Source organism: Rhea americana, unplaced genomic scaffold (genome assembly GCF_003343005.1).
Source record: "Rhea americana isolate MKP2758 unplaced genomic scaffold, rheAme1 scaffold_83, whole genome shotgun sequence".
NCBI classification, from domain to species: Eukaryota; Metazoa; Chordata; class Aves; order Rheiformes; family Rheidae; genus Rhea; species Rhea americana.
Window position 1 is genome coordinate 222,337 of NW_028187012.1, and position 14,248 is coordinate 236,584.

The 14,248-nt window shown below is 44.3% G+C and overlaps 1 non-coding gene across 1 annotated transcript; it reads right to left on the reverse strand.

The window, feature by feature from the left end:
• Positions 1-12,722: 12,722 nt before the first annotated feature.
• Positions 12,723-12,793, reverse strand: TRNAT-AGU (transfer RNA threonine (anticodon AGU)). Its single transcript has one exon. It is a non-coding gene; the product is annotated as a tRNA-Thr (tRNA).
• Between the last annotated feature and the right edge of the window lie 1,455 nt (positions 12,794-14,248).

The following is a 14,248-nucleotide window of genomic DNA, read 5'->3' on the forward strand; positions in this document are numbered from 1 at the left end:
TCTTCTAACATTTATGACTTGCCTGTTACTTGAAAGGCTCATCATAACCATATACCTCCACCATCATCTTTGAAGACTTCTAATCATCACTGGAGACTTCTCTCCCTTCACCCTGCAATGCGGAGAACAGTGCTGCATTTGGAGACACACTCTCTGGAAAGCCTTCATGAAAGCTCTGTTGATATAATGCCTTTTTTTTTTTTCTTTCTTTTTTTTTCCCCTCCCYTGAGTCCCTTTGGTCTCTTTGCATCGTTTTTTAGTTCCTTTGTTGTGGTTTGCTTGGCCTGAGGTGAGCAGAAAGCTTCACTGCTAAAGCTTTGCTGGCAGTAACTGCCCTGCAAACAATAAACAGCAAACTGGAAAAGCTATGTGCAGTGTCAGCTTCTGCTTTCGAGCGCTTTTCTGGAGGACTAAGGTAGACAGGACAAGGCTAAAACTGTATTAGCAGATTTAATTTGATTTGGTTTTCCTCTTGTACGGCTGAGAAGAAAATGTGTAGGTGCATTACACCAGTGGAAACTTAAGTTTTAGTATGACCATTAAGTGGCTCCAGCCTCCAGGGTTAGGTTTAGCTGAGCTGGCTGGAGCGTGGTGCTAATGATGCCAAGGTCGTGGGTTCGATCCCTGTGGGGGCCACCYGTTTGAGGGCTGGACTAGATGACCTCCAGAGGTACCTTCYAACCTTACCRATTCTACAATTACTATGAAAAGGGAGAAAAAAAAGATGGGGAACTCTGCACCTGTAGAATGCCAGCCCTTATAAACGGCATTTAGGCAGCAGCTACAGGTTCCCGAGGGACTTTTAATAGTATCAAGACATCCAGGTTCAGACCACGTAGAAACATGCAGTTTCTAATCCTTGCCGAAATGTGCCTGTCTGTAGCTTTTCATGCCTAAATAACCCTGAAAACGTAGCTCCAACTGCCCTACGTAGATGAGATGAGGAATGGCCTAGCATCGATGTGGCTGGAAGTTGTTCCTAGAAGGAAGGTGTCCGAAGGGCAGAGCAACCAGGCACAGAGCACGCAGCCACCCGCGGGCCCCCCTCAGCCCAGCCTCGTGCGAGCCGGCGTCGCCAGCGCCTCCCTCCCTTTCCTCGCTCACCGGCCCTCCGCTCCGCTTTACCCCACCTTAAAGCTCCAGGTCTGCACGCGGCCCGAGGGAGGAAGGCGCTCGCGTTTCCTCCTTCCCCAGATTTAGAATTACAAACCAACCTGCAGGAAACAATTGCTCGAGCAATTTAGAAACGGTGCGGGCAAGAGCGAGCCTACGTATTTCTTCACCGGATCAGGCCAGGGGGAAAAAAGCAGCCCGGGAGCGGGAGAAGGCAGGGGACTAGCGCGCCGCTATTGTGCCGCGCCACACGGTATTGATAGCATTCATTTCAGCTTCTTAGCAAGGTTAAGCACRATAATTGAAAATGTTCCTAGCATTACAGTACTAATGCAACCGCATTGTACTTCCACACTTGGTTCCAGCATGATGAAATTATCAGCTATTTAACAGCCTTTTTATGCTACTCTGACTGCAGTACTTTAATCCATACCATAATGCAAATGCAATGCCTGTCACTTTTTTTTTTTCCTCCTACTGAGCAATGAATAGAATTTTATACCAATTTTTACAAAGCACTTTCTCATGGGGGCAAATGATGTTTTCTCCCATCGTAGCATTAYGAAGGCATCTGGAAAAAGAAATATTTTTTTTAATCTGGCACCTGTTGAAAAATATTTGGCTCATAAGCTCATAACAAAAGACATGTCAAAGGAAAGCAAGAGTTACACTGGAAAGAAAACATTTTCTGTCAGCACAGCCTAAGCAAAAGTACTTTTGATGTTTCACACACCACAGCTTTGTGCAGGTTTGTTTATTTTGCGTTGTGTACTGTGTGGGCAGCATAATTTGAAGTAGTGAGGAAACTAACAATTTTATGCTAAAGCAGATTTCTCAGAAAACTCCAGACAGTTTAGAAAGCTAATCCTTTGCAACCCAAAAGGAAAAGTAATAGCACACATGATGCATAACAGTTGCCACTTCACGAGTCCAAAATAAAACAGAAAAAACAGTGAAGATACTCAGAAATAAGTGCTTGACTCCCCCTGTCAGCACCTGGAGAGGATATCCGAAGGCAATTCAAGGGCTATTAGGTGCCTATTTTCCACAGCGCTTTTGAGATCCCCCTTCTAAATAAGTAGCTAGGCTCTCAAGACTCTGGTACAAATTCTTGYTGAAAATTCATGGGAGCTGCAGAGCATCAGCACTTTTCAAAACTCATATCCAACTGTCTGACTCTGGAAGCATATCTTGAAGAAGTTTATTTTTCTTTAAACACCTCATCCATCATCTCTGAGACTCCACCAGGCTAATAAATAAAATTAACCTTGTGTTCTACAAAAATCGTCATCTATCTTTGTGTTTATGTTCACAGAAAACACTCAAGTGGGATGAATTACGTGGCACAGAAGCCAAAACGTTTATTCAGGAACTTACATGCAAACAAAACGTGTGCAGGAAGGAAAAAGCAGCAGCATAAATCCCTAAGTTAGCATCCAGGAAAGTAAAAATTAAGGCTGCTTGGGCAAATCTTTGGCTGCCTCGGCAACAACACTTTTGTTCAAGCAACAGTGAGGTTTTGAAATGAATCCCGTGAGCATTGCCACTTGCCACGCTTGGCTTTGGTCCTCAGCATGGTTTCCGTGTACCTGAACTGCATTCCTCACGGAGGAAGCGGAACGGGGAGCTGCAGACCAGGCGCGACCCTAACAACACCCAGCCCGTAACAGGGACACGGGCATCCAAGGCAAAGGTGGGTCTTTTGGACAGCTTGGAACCGCGTGTGATGAGAACATCTGGTCTAAGGAATTAGACTAAGTCTAGTCTGAGTRAAAGCCACAAGCCACCTAGATAACACACACTGGGAACTCAGCATCAGCTACTTGAATCTATTGCTCCACTCTAGTTGCATCAAATTACTGCTCATGTGGGYACAGCCTCTATCATTCAAAATATACATCTGTCTACTCAGGTCTGTCACCTCCAGCCAGAGTTAACCAAGGGGCTTCTCGGTGGATATACTCCTTTCCTGGGCTTATAGCGCAGTTTTCATTTGTAAAGTTGACCTTTTGCTTGGGTGGACAGTTTTCCTTTTTATATCTGATGTGTGCACCAGGGAATGCAATCAGGAGATTTCTATTGATTGCTCTCAAGCAATTTAGTTCTGGTCATGGTTGTACTGGATTTGCAATTATACTGAGGAGAGGTATTATTGACTCTGCCTAGTAATTACCAGGCTGACATCAGATTTCTGCTCTAGGTGAAACTAACTTACATCTCTCTGACCAAGTTAGTGTAACGAGATACTGTTATTTTTTTTTCCCTAAGCAAAAGTAAGTTTACCATTTTGTCCTCTAGGCAACACACAGAAATTTAACGCCATGCTCCTTTAAAGAGAGTTATGTGTACTTACAGCAGAGAATACATTTAACCTTAATTAGGAAAAGGTTGTGGATCTGGGACATTCTCTAAGTGTTAGTATGTTTGTAGAAAAGTAATGCTAAAGCAGGCTTAGAGAAGTTAGATCAGCTGTTATTTGAAGAATAACATTAGCTGGACTTCTCTGGAGGCTCATCCTAGSTGCTTGGAGCTGTGGTTATCAGTTTAAATGCATTAGAAATCAAACTGTCATCTTTTTTTTTTTCCTGAGCCCAGTGATAAAAATGAGAAAGAATGTCAATATTGGCACTTCAGACATATACACCGGTCCCTTTCTAATCCCTTTCTAACACAAGCCACAAGAAAAAAGATTGTAGCCTGGAACAACTTAATGGTCATACTAAAACTTAAGTTTCCACTGGCATGTGTAATGCACTACACATTTTTTTTCTCAGCCATACAAGAAGAAAACCAAATAAAATCTGCAACTACAGTTTTAGCCTTGTCTTGTCTACCTTAGTCCTCCAGAAAAGCTCTCAAAAGCAGAAGCTGACACTGCATATAGCTTTTCCAGTTTGCTGCTTACTGTTTGCTGGGCAGTTACTGCCACAGTACTTCCAAATAACTAGTAAATTGGAAAGTAATCTCTGTTTTTAAGTCAAAGCCTTGTTTGCACCCTGTCGTGTAAAATTACTGAGCAACTTATCTGCTGTCTTAGCTGACTGCCATCTGACTAGRCTAGCACACAGGCAGACGTAGAAGGAGAGCTTGGAAGTGGACAGGGACACGCAGGGAAGGTGCTGCATGGTGGAAAGCAGGGGAGCTGATCCCTAAGCAAGTCCAAGCCAGCAAACACCACCATCAAGACGAAAAGGGCTGGCGACTGCAAACACGCAGCAAACACCCACACCTGGACTAGGCATCAAGACGAAAAGGGCTGGCAACTGCAAACACGCAGCAAACACCCACACCCGGACTACGCAAGACAACACACGTGGCTTCCAGCCCCCCCCCGCGCTGCTCTGTCAGCCGGGTTGCATTAACATGGGACCAAGCCCAGCAGTGTCTAAACCTGGCACACGAGTGCCAAGCAATTTTATCGCTCGCTCCATGGTCAAGCTTTAGGGACTGCTAAAGATGCAGAGCTATTTCTTCTGTTGACAAGCGAAGCAGGTGGATCCTCCTGGCGCCAGTCCAGGCTAGCGAGCAGTGCTTGAACGCCTCTTCAGAGYGCAGGAAACTAGTGACAGGGACAAAAGAGGTCCTGCAGCGAGCAGCCCAAGGGGCAGCCGGGCTCAGAAGCAAGATTTGGCAGGCGTGCGTGTTGTTATTTAAGTTAACTACAAAGGAAACCCCAGGAAGGCAGGAAGTCTGGAGCGTATCCAGCATGTACTGTGTTAGGAACAGGGTAAGCACGTCATTTTCCAAGCGTGTAGGGTATAGGTACACACACACACATACACACTCGGAGCAGCTCGCAGCAGTTTCCTAGAGCRGGGAAATAGCTTTTGTCTTGGCCACATATTTGGTGCCGCACGCGACGTAAGCACCGCCGAYGAGAGCGGCGGTGCCGTTCGTCGCGTCTCGCAGAGGACAGCCGGCTCTTGTCTTCAATTTCGCTTACGTAGCTCAGCTTTTCTGGCCGCGATGCAGCCTGTGTAATTTTCCTCCCGCCTCCGCGCTGGAATCAGGAGGAAGCCTCAGAGCTTCGCAGCTTGCCCCACTTTGAGTTCATACTTCCACAGACATGCATCGTCTGTACAGAAAGAGCATTAACATTTGGCATCTATTCCCCAGGAATGCCAAAAAGTTAAGGCTGTGTGCATAATCCTCAAACCATGCTCCCCCACCCCTTTGGTCATCTTTCTTTACAAGTATGCTCGGAAAAGCTGATAAGCCTGTCATCTCCTTGGAGCAACATTTTCCAAAGCCTTTAAATTAGCTTTTAGAAATGGCTTGAACATGAAGGAATCTAGCTCTCATCACAAGTCAGTGGCTGTGTTCATATCAGCAATTTTCCTGCACTAGCTGAACCAAAACATCGAGGCAAAGCAATCGTTGCCAAGCTCTTCACATAYCCTTTATAAGAGAGTGCAGGGCCGAGGCAGATAATTCAGATTTAAATACTTGCGTGAAATACTCGAGCTCATTTTACCTAAAGCTGCTAAYGCAGACATACGCATCAAGATCTTTATGATCCACACACTTCAGTCATGTTTGAAAATAGGACTTGGAACCCAAGGTCAGTTCACAAGCTCCTCTTYGCATCATGGAAAAATGATGAAGGTGGCTGCACCCTGTCACACACGACTGTTGCCTGCAGTAATCCTAGCATACTTTAAGCAGAATGGTGCATAAAAGACTCAATATTTTTAGTAAGTAGCAGYAGCACATTTGCACCTACTGCTTCAAGAATACAGTAAAGCAGTAAAAGGTTATATTGTTGAGACTTAGGGGACCAAAGATCATCACTGAACATAGATTTACTTAGAATCCCTTTGTAACGAATAAAATTAACAGTTTAAAATATGCCTATACCGCTAGTTCTCAAATAACACAACATTACCTTGTGTGTTCCGGGGGGTTTCTGGCACCCAAAATACATGGGCATCATCTCACAGTGCTACGCACTTTCCCATGCTCTACCTTGGCAGAGCCCCTAAATTTCATTTATGTTACTTCCAGAATTTAACACGACTGAAGCTAATTTTACTATCATTGTTAAATGTACTGAGCTCACAAGAAGAGCGATTTTCCAAGGCTCATAACCTAGCCAAATCAAACCCATTTTTTCCCTGAAGTACATAAAGCACATGTCTGCCCATTATCATCTCTCTCGCTGCCAGGTTTCAACTTTCAGCCTCCAGCTGTTTTGGCTAGGAAGCTGCTTGACATCAAATAAATAAATAAGTKCAAGATTAAGGTAATGAGTAAAGCGTACTCCCTGTTCTCCTCTGGTTTGTAAACAGCTTTTCTAAAGACTTGCTCTTGAGGAAACACTGCTTTTAATGGAGCACGACCCCTAAAATGCCAATGTATAACACACGCTGTCATAACTGAGCAAGCGCAAGTGTTCAGGCTAATTTTGTCACAGTTCACGCCAACAGCAAGACACGGTCTTTTGTACTTGTATGAAGTACAGCAGAGACGCTACTATTTTACTGAATGCTGGAGTTTAAAAAGTAGAAAGAAAATCCTGTTTCTGGCCCCCCCCCCCAATATCCCGGGAAATCAACCATGAATGGCATACTGGAATGCAAAGTGATTTCACAAGGATAGCTAGAAGCTGTACAGCAAGTTCATAAGCACTTGGCTTCCTGACCACCTCTCCCTTCCTTCCCAATACGATGCTAAAATAAGAGTGCTGAATAAAAGAGGGCCTAACTGGAATAGCTGAAAACTAGAGCAGCCCAGAGACTACCATCACTGCCAAAACCCAAGGAAGGGACAAACTCAKAGTTGCAATGGAAATTGCTTCTAAAAAAAACTTCCAAAATTAAGAGCTAGCCAAATGATAAAAATATAGCTAGGAAAACTATCTGGATTGCATTAATAGTTTATACACGTCCTGAATTTTGTAAGCAGTTTTCCAGCTGGCCCTGTCTCTACAAGTGGGATTTTCAGTTGAAACTAGCACAGACTAGGYTCAGGTCTCGCCGATAGCAACTGGCATTCAAACTCCCACCACCTCTTGTCAGATGAAAAACACCACAAGCAGGACCTTAAACATTCAACCCACTAATCACATCTTTTRGCCTTCAAGTTAGGTATATATCCAGTAATAAAGAAGGTCTCTATAGYGCAGCTGAGGGTTTTAGTCTAGAAGTTTGAGTTGTTTTTAACGGCTTGACCAGTAAATCAAACTCTATTCAGAGCTGGGCCAGGATAGATTCATTGCAACTTTGCTGAGCGTTTGGAGAGCTATGCAAGGTTTACACAAAATTCAGACTGGAATCTGAACCCAAAGCTCAGGAAAGAAAAATAAGTATTCTCTACGATATAACTTAACTTAGACACGCAAACAGAACAAATGCATACACACTTAAAACTCTCCTCAAAATTGTTACATGCGCCCATTCAATTGGCTGTCTGGCGGTTGCCTGTCGGTCACCTTAATCTGGTTGTCTTCCAGCTTACTGAAGGGTTAACCCTTTGAAAGACTTCCTCGCTTTGTGACCTAAACACACCTGCATAACTGAGACAAAAATGTTTAAAAGGGCTCTACAGGAGTCTGAACTAGTGCTGCTTTGTCCATTTAAATTAGTCTCCCGGTAGATTTTAAGATACAGTACTTGCAAAAGGGAAGGGAAAAAAAAGTCTCAACCTCACTGATCATCTCCTAGGAAACAGTTTGAGGGGAGGAAAAAGGAATAGAAATAAAGTATTTAGAAAAATGACCTGGTTGTATTCAGATACACACATGCATTCATATCTGGGTGTGCAGATCAACAGACGGATCTGTGCGTGTGTGTGTGTGCTTTAGAAAGAGACACAAGAGCGCTGTGGATTGAGTTACCATAAATGTTTCTAAAATCAGCCACTGAGTTAAGCTGCATTTAGCCCCCGYGCTGGGAACCCAGAGGCCAGAAGTAGGTTGAACCTGAATCGTTACTCATGCCATAAAAGCTCAAGTAGGCAGAAAGCTAGGAACAGGGCGGTCGACAAAGACGGAGCCGAGCGCTCCGTGGCTTATCCTTAATTAGGTGTTGGCACTGGTTCTTGTCAAACAAGGGGAAAGAGCGCACGCTGAAGCACACTGACACACACAGACAGCACCAGTCACAGCTGGAGAGAATACAAAGTGCATTCAAGCTGGCATTGAAAGGGATTTAGATAAGTACTTGAGGTAACAAAAATCGAAAAAAGAGGATGATAGCAATGGAAGCTTTAGATGAATTGCAACCGAGTGCACCTTTATTACAGCTTATCAGTCTCCAGACAGCAACAAGCCAGCCTTCCTAGTGCATTTCTCTTCTTGGTCTCCTGGATTAAAGGTCAGAGTAACTCAAATTTATACGTTCTGTCTCTCTCGCTGCTCACACACATTCACCACACGTCTTTGTGAATTGGTACACTAAGGGCGAAAGCTGCAGCTCCTTGAGTGTAACAAAGGCCTTTTCCTTGTCAAAGAGGCTCCGCTTCCCCCCTTAAACAATTATCGGCTGGAAGAGGTTGCAAACAATGTGATATTAAAAGGTCACAATAGTACTGCCGGAATAAATACACATCTGGCGTCACGCCAGCCCTAATCCTTCGCCTCTAGAATCACTGTTCTGTTTTACAATCATTTGACGTATTCAAATAGCTAATATGTGGGTTTATTAATAATACATATAGGCAGTATCCTAACATACACAAAAGCTGTGTGTTTTCACAATATGTATAAGCACTTCAAGCAATAAGCTGTGCACATTTAGCTACCAGATGGTAGTTCTTATCACAGATAAAAGCACATATATGTTACTATAACTACACCCTCAAAAAGAAAACGATAAGGAAAAAAAATACTCTCCACATCACAGCTTACATTACCCATCTACTTAGGCAGAAAACAGCATATGTTTTACTGCTATGGAAATGCAATACTTGAGAGAAAAAAATACAATCGCAAAGGGGAAAAAAGGTGGAAATCTGGTGTGACAGATTTAATATGAATGTTCAATGAAAGGTTTGTTTGCTGTAGTAATAGCACCTTAGAGTGCACGTGTTGCGATTAATGCAGTTAAGCTCTGAACTCTAATCCTGCGTCCTGTTCTATTTTTTGCACCACGTGAACTTGGTGGGAGGTCTAAAACCAAGTATTTTAAGAAAACACTTTTCATTGGTATATTGCAAGGTTTTGGTAAAAAGCAACAGTAAAGGGGTAAATATACGTGAACCATGAAGCAAGAGGAATGTTATACTAAGCTGTTCTCACGACTGAATCTATATTCATTCAGAAGGTTATAAAGAGTTCACAACTTTTTTTTTTTTTTTTATGGAAAACGCAAGACAGAAGTATAAAAAAAAAGAAAACAAACACCAAAAAGCCGGAGCGATCAGGCTTCCATTTTACACAGGAAGATTCAGCTCCCTGCAGAAGGCTGCATAAACATCTGCAGATAAGCAAGCTCAGACGGACGCGGATTCGAGGCAAACTTAACGCGATGCTTCCCCCACGCCGTTCCCGGGAGCGGGGACCAGCGTCAGCGCGGCTCCCCGGAGCTGGCGCGGCGGCCGCCTCCGGCGCGGCGCTTTTGGCAGGCGGCCAACCAATCTGCGCTGCCCAGCCGCGCGCCGATCCCATCTGCTCCAGCAGTGCAATATATTCCACTGCAGGTCAAAAGCGGGGAGCCAGTAGTATTAACATTACGCTAATCTGCAAAGACATTTTCACTAGGCGAGATAGGCTGATGTTACAGAGAGCCTTTAAAGGCTGCGAGAGGAAGGAAGGGCAGCAATCGTCGGGGGGAAGGCGCAGCACGCGGCGCGTGGTGCAAGACGGCGATAGATAGAGCGCTGGCAAAAACGACTTCGGCAATTACTTGCCGGGGACAGCCGAGTTTGCGCACGGGCACAAGCTCACAGCTGGCGTCGTCTTTCAGGCGTTTAGAAAATAATTGCAAAAAATATTCTGCCTTAATAGAAAGGCGAATCCTTGAACGTACTAGTCGGGGAAAACATGGAATATGGAAATAGGTCAGTCTTGGCATTGCCTCCTCTAAGAGGGAAACCGCCGGTATTTCCAAAGCAACTAACATTTGTGCTTTGAAAGAGGAAGCTGATAGGCCTYTTGTTTCTGGAAATCAATATACGGCATGCATTTTGCAGATACAACGCAATTGTGATCGTGCACTCCTGAAATATGCGTTGCTATGTTTTGATTATTGTAAATGCACAAGAAATACCACAGCAATACAGTAAAAGTAGGTTAGCGCACACAACTGAGATTCACTATTTACAACTGGGGGAAAAACCCACAATRCATTTTTCAGATTCTCCCAACACATTTCTAAAAAAGTAGTTTAAGATTCATGCCTTTAGGCACATCAGAAACCATTAAGAAGTACATTTCTGGAAATCATAATGTATAAAAATTCAATTTAGGCTGCTAGAGATTTTCTTCTGAGCTCTGAGGAAAAAATATTTGGCTGGAAATGAACCATCTGCAAATCCACACAATTAAGTATATGACTGTGTTTTAATATACTCTGAACCATGTGGCACTGACATGAAAGATAACTTAAATAGAACAATAGAGATTGAATAGATGGAAATACATTGTTCTTTAATTAAAAAAATAATTGCCGGAGATCCATCACAGTAATGTATCATTTCTCAGATTAAAGCACAGGCTTCATTTTTATTTTGCTACTTATTAATTTACACCCATCTCACTCTTTCATCTGCATCTTAATGAACAGATGTCAAATGGTTACTTCTTCAGCAGACCCGATCTACCAGCTCCGAGGTCCACTGTTTGGTACCGTTTGGCAAATAGGATTCTGTCCTCATCCGCGAAACGGAGCGCCGCAGAGTCGTATTTTTAATCACCTATCCGCTCCGCGGGCACGCACACGCAGGACATCCCAGGTCCCGCTCCAGCGGAGGGGACGCCGGCCGGGAAGGCTTCTACCCGCCCGGAAAGCGCGGGCGCTTATTAACAGCGGCTGTTTGCCCGCCAGCTTAATTCAAGTCGACGCTGCTGTTCGCTTAAGGCGGATGAGGAGGTGCGCAGGACGGGGCTTTAAACGGAGGTGACGCCCCAATGAGCATCCGCAACCGTGCGGCGGGGAGCCCGGCGAGGACCAGCCGGCAGGAGGAGGGAGCAGCCGCTGCCGGCCGGCCGTCTCCCCGCTCGCAGGCATTTTCCAACCTGATGTCAGCTTTTAACAGCTAAATCATTTTTTCAATTAGTTTCCACAAGCGTTGGCAAACGCAAACTGACTTTTTGTGCCTGCACAATGGCGTGAGAGAACGGCGCCGCATCAAACGCGGCCAGAAACGCGCTACTCAGCCRAACAGGCATTAAATTTTAATAGCCTGCTTTCATTTTCGCTGCAGTGTGCTTCAAGACGATTATAAATTACAGCATTCTGCTTACTTTTGACTAAATAAGGCATGTTTTAGCATTTGATTTAGAAGTAATGTGCTTGACATACGAAACAAATCTTGCAGATGCAATTYATCACACGGGGCGCGCTGCTTCGATAGCAATAGCTGCGCTGCCTAGTCACCGCTCTGATGAGCGGCTCCGACGTAGAGGTGGCATTTAGATAAATGCGTTATTGGAGTCAGAATAAGGCCAGGGTTTACCTGCGACCTTCAAAACCGAGGGGGCGCTCCCCGTGTTTGACTTCCAGAGCCATTAATCAAACGCCTCAGAGGGCCGGGGCCCCGCACGCAGCGCCTGGGCAAATTAACTTTCCTAGGGAATCCTCGCAGGCCCCAGGCGAACAGTCCCCGACCTCCCCGTTTCCCACTCCCACCTCTCCGCACGCGTGCTCCGCGTAGCCCGAGCACGCTTTTGGCTCTAGAAACGYGCTTGGTTTTACACCAGGTTCAACTGATGCCCGAGGTATTTACACAGCAGGATGCAGTTTTGGCTACTGACCATTGCTAGTGACCCATTCTCTCCCTCCTGGAGGAGCAGCAGATTGCAGTATAACAGCAGAAGCATTACTGAATCTTTTAGTTTCACCTCTGTTATCAGTGAGACATTAGAGATTAGCAGCTCCAGGCTTGGTAGCCAATGCCCAAGCACCTGGGTGAATATCTTATCTCTAAGGTCTGCCCATCTAATGAACGAAGTCAAGATGTCTCTTACAGTCAATCCCTACACAAACAGGAACAGGAGGAATAAAACAGCACATTTAAAGGGGATGCGGGGATGGACAGCAGACACATACCTGCAAAGACCTTTGAAAGGCTGAAATTCTGCTAGCTGTAGCTTTTATCTTCCTGTGAGGAGTCACGTCACATTCTGACCACTTTTCCTCTCGAGCCTGTACATTTTTAGCACACCTAACTATATTGCTACTTATTTGCCATCCTGAGATGTGGTGCACTGTTTACTGCTAAACAGTTGCATTGGCATGACTTTTAACTTATTACCTATAGGGCTATGAGGCTTAATTAGCTTGTAAAGCTTTTGAAACCTTTGGATGAATATACTTTGGAAATGCTGAGTGAGTCATGTTCACTTTGCACCAGCCAACAAAGCAGACTTAGACTCCTACTATCATAGAATCGTAGAATTGGTAAGGTTGGAAGGGACCTCTGGAGATCATCTAGTCCAACCCTCAAACGAGTGGCCCCTGCAGGGATCGAACCTGCGACCCTGCTGTTACTAGCACCACGCTCTAACCAACTGAGCTAAACCTAGTGTCAGCAAAACAACTGTCAAGCAACACCAGCTACAAACAGGTTTCATATTTAATGGTTTAATAAAAGAGATGTGCTGGTTAAAAAATTGGATACATCTATCTGTTGCACACAAATGAAATCTGAGCAAAACTGGGAGACCTCCTTCCTCTAAATTGTTTCAGAAAGAAAGAGGTCACAATTCTTCAGCTCATATCATAAAGTATTGATTGGGGGGAAAGAAAAGAGCAAGGAAAATTTCAGCATAGCTCTTACCAAAGACAAATGGAAAAAATACAGTGCTTCAGGTCAAGAGGTGTCCCCCTAAGGTAAAGGCAGACCCGAGTACCTCCACTAAAAAAGAAGAAAGCAAGCTAAGTGTTCCAATGGGACAATATATTTTTTTTATTATTATTATTCAGCTTTTAGAAAGAATGCAGTGCAATGCATTGTCTCCTTTTAGCTGAACAGCTGGGGGCAAAACAAGTAGAAGAGGGAAGCTGCAAACGCTTCATGGATTGCCACCGCAGGGTGCTCCCGTAGAAGCCCCTTACGGCTTACAGTTCGAGGCTCTGTGCTGGGCACTAGAGTGGCACTGGGAAGCGGACAGGCAGCTTTCACATCCCTTTCAGAGCTAAGCCGATGAGAAATACGACATGCATAATCTTCCCCCTATGTCTTCATCCTTGTGGTTGTCTCCATTTATTCTCCTCTCTAAATCTACCTTGCAACAACCTTCTCACAGAGAAATGAGAAGCTCCGTGCTTTTCAGTGCATTCTTTTGTGGGCCGAAAGCTACAGAAACGAAGCAATGCAGCCTGGTGAAAAACAAGGCGCACGGCAGAGTGAAGGAGGTCCCTCTCAGTTCGGTGCCTTGGCAACATAGTAAGGTAGAGCTAATGCTAGCAGGTCAGGCATAAGTAATAAAAGGATGCCTGGAAGAACAAAATCCTTTTCTACCTGMTATAGTCTATGGGTCTTAATTTATCACTTCTTCAACCTAGCAGAGAGTTGTTTCTCTAGCAGATGGTTGTGACCAGCGAGTGTTTTAAACATTTAAGTTCTTTTAGGTTTTCTGTTTTCCTTCAGAGAGAAGAACAAGTAGAAGAGACTAGGACAGCCACCTGAAATGCAGTTTTGATGATGAGAAGGCTTCAAAAGAGTGGCGTTGATAAGTAAGAGTGTGTCTGAAATTATAGGTCCAGACTTTAGAAGGATTCCAGGTTACATCATCTGAAGATGCATGAATACATTTTAAAGAAGCCCTAGGAYTTACAGACTAGGTATTAATTCAGTAGCAGAAAACCAATAGGAAGCAATTAAAAATAATTAAAATTGCAGAAGAGATAGCTGAGCTAGATATGCTGCAGGAAATCACCTTCTAGAAAGTAAAAATGTCTATCCCTTTTATCTAACAGACTGAGAACAGTAATAACGTAGTAGCTGTAGATATGAGTACCTGGACTTTGAAAAA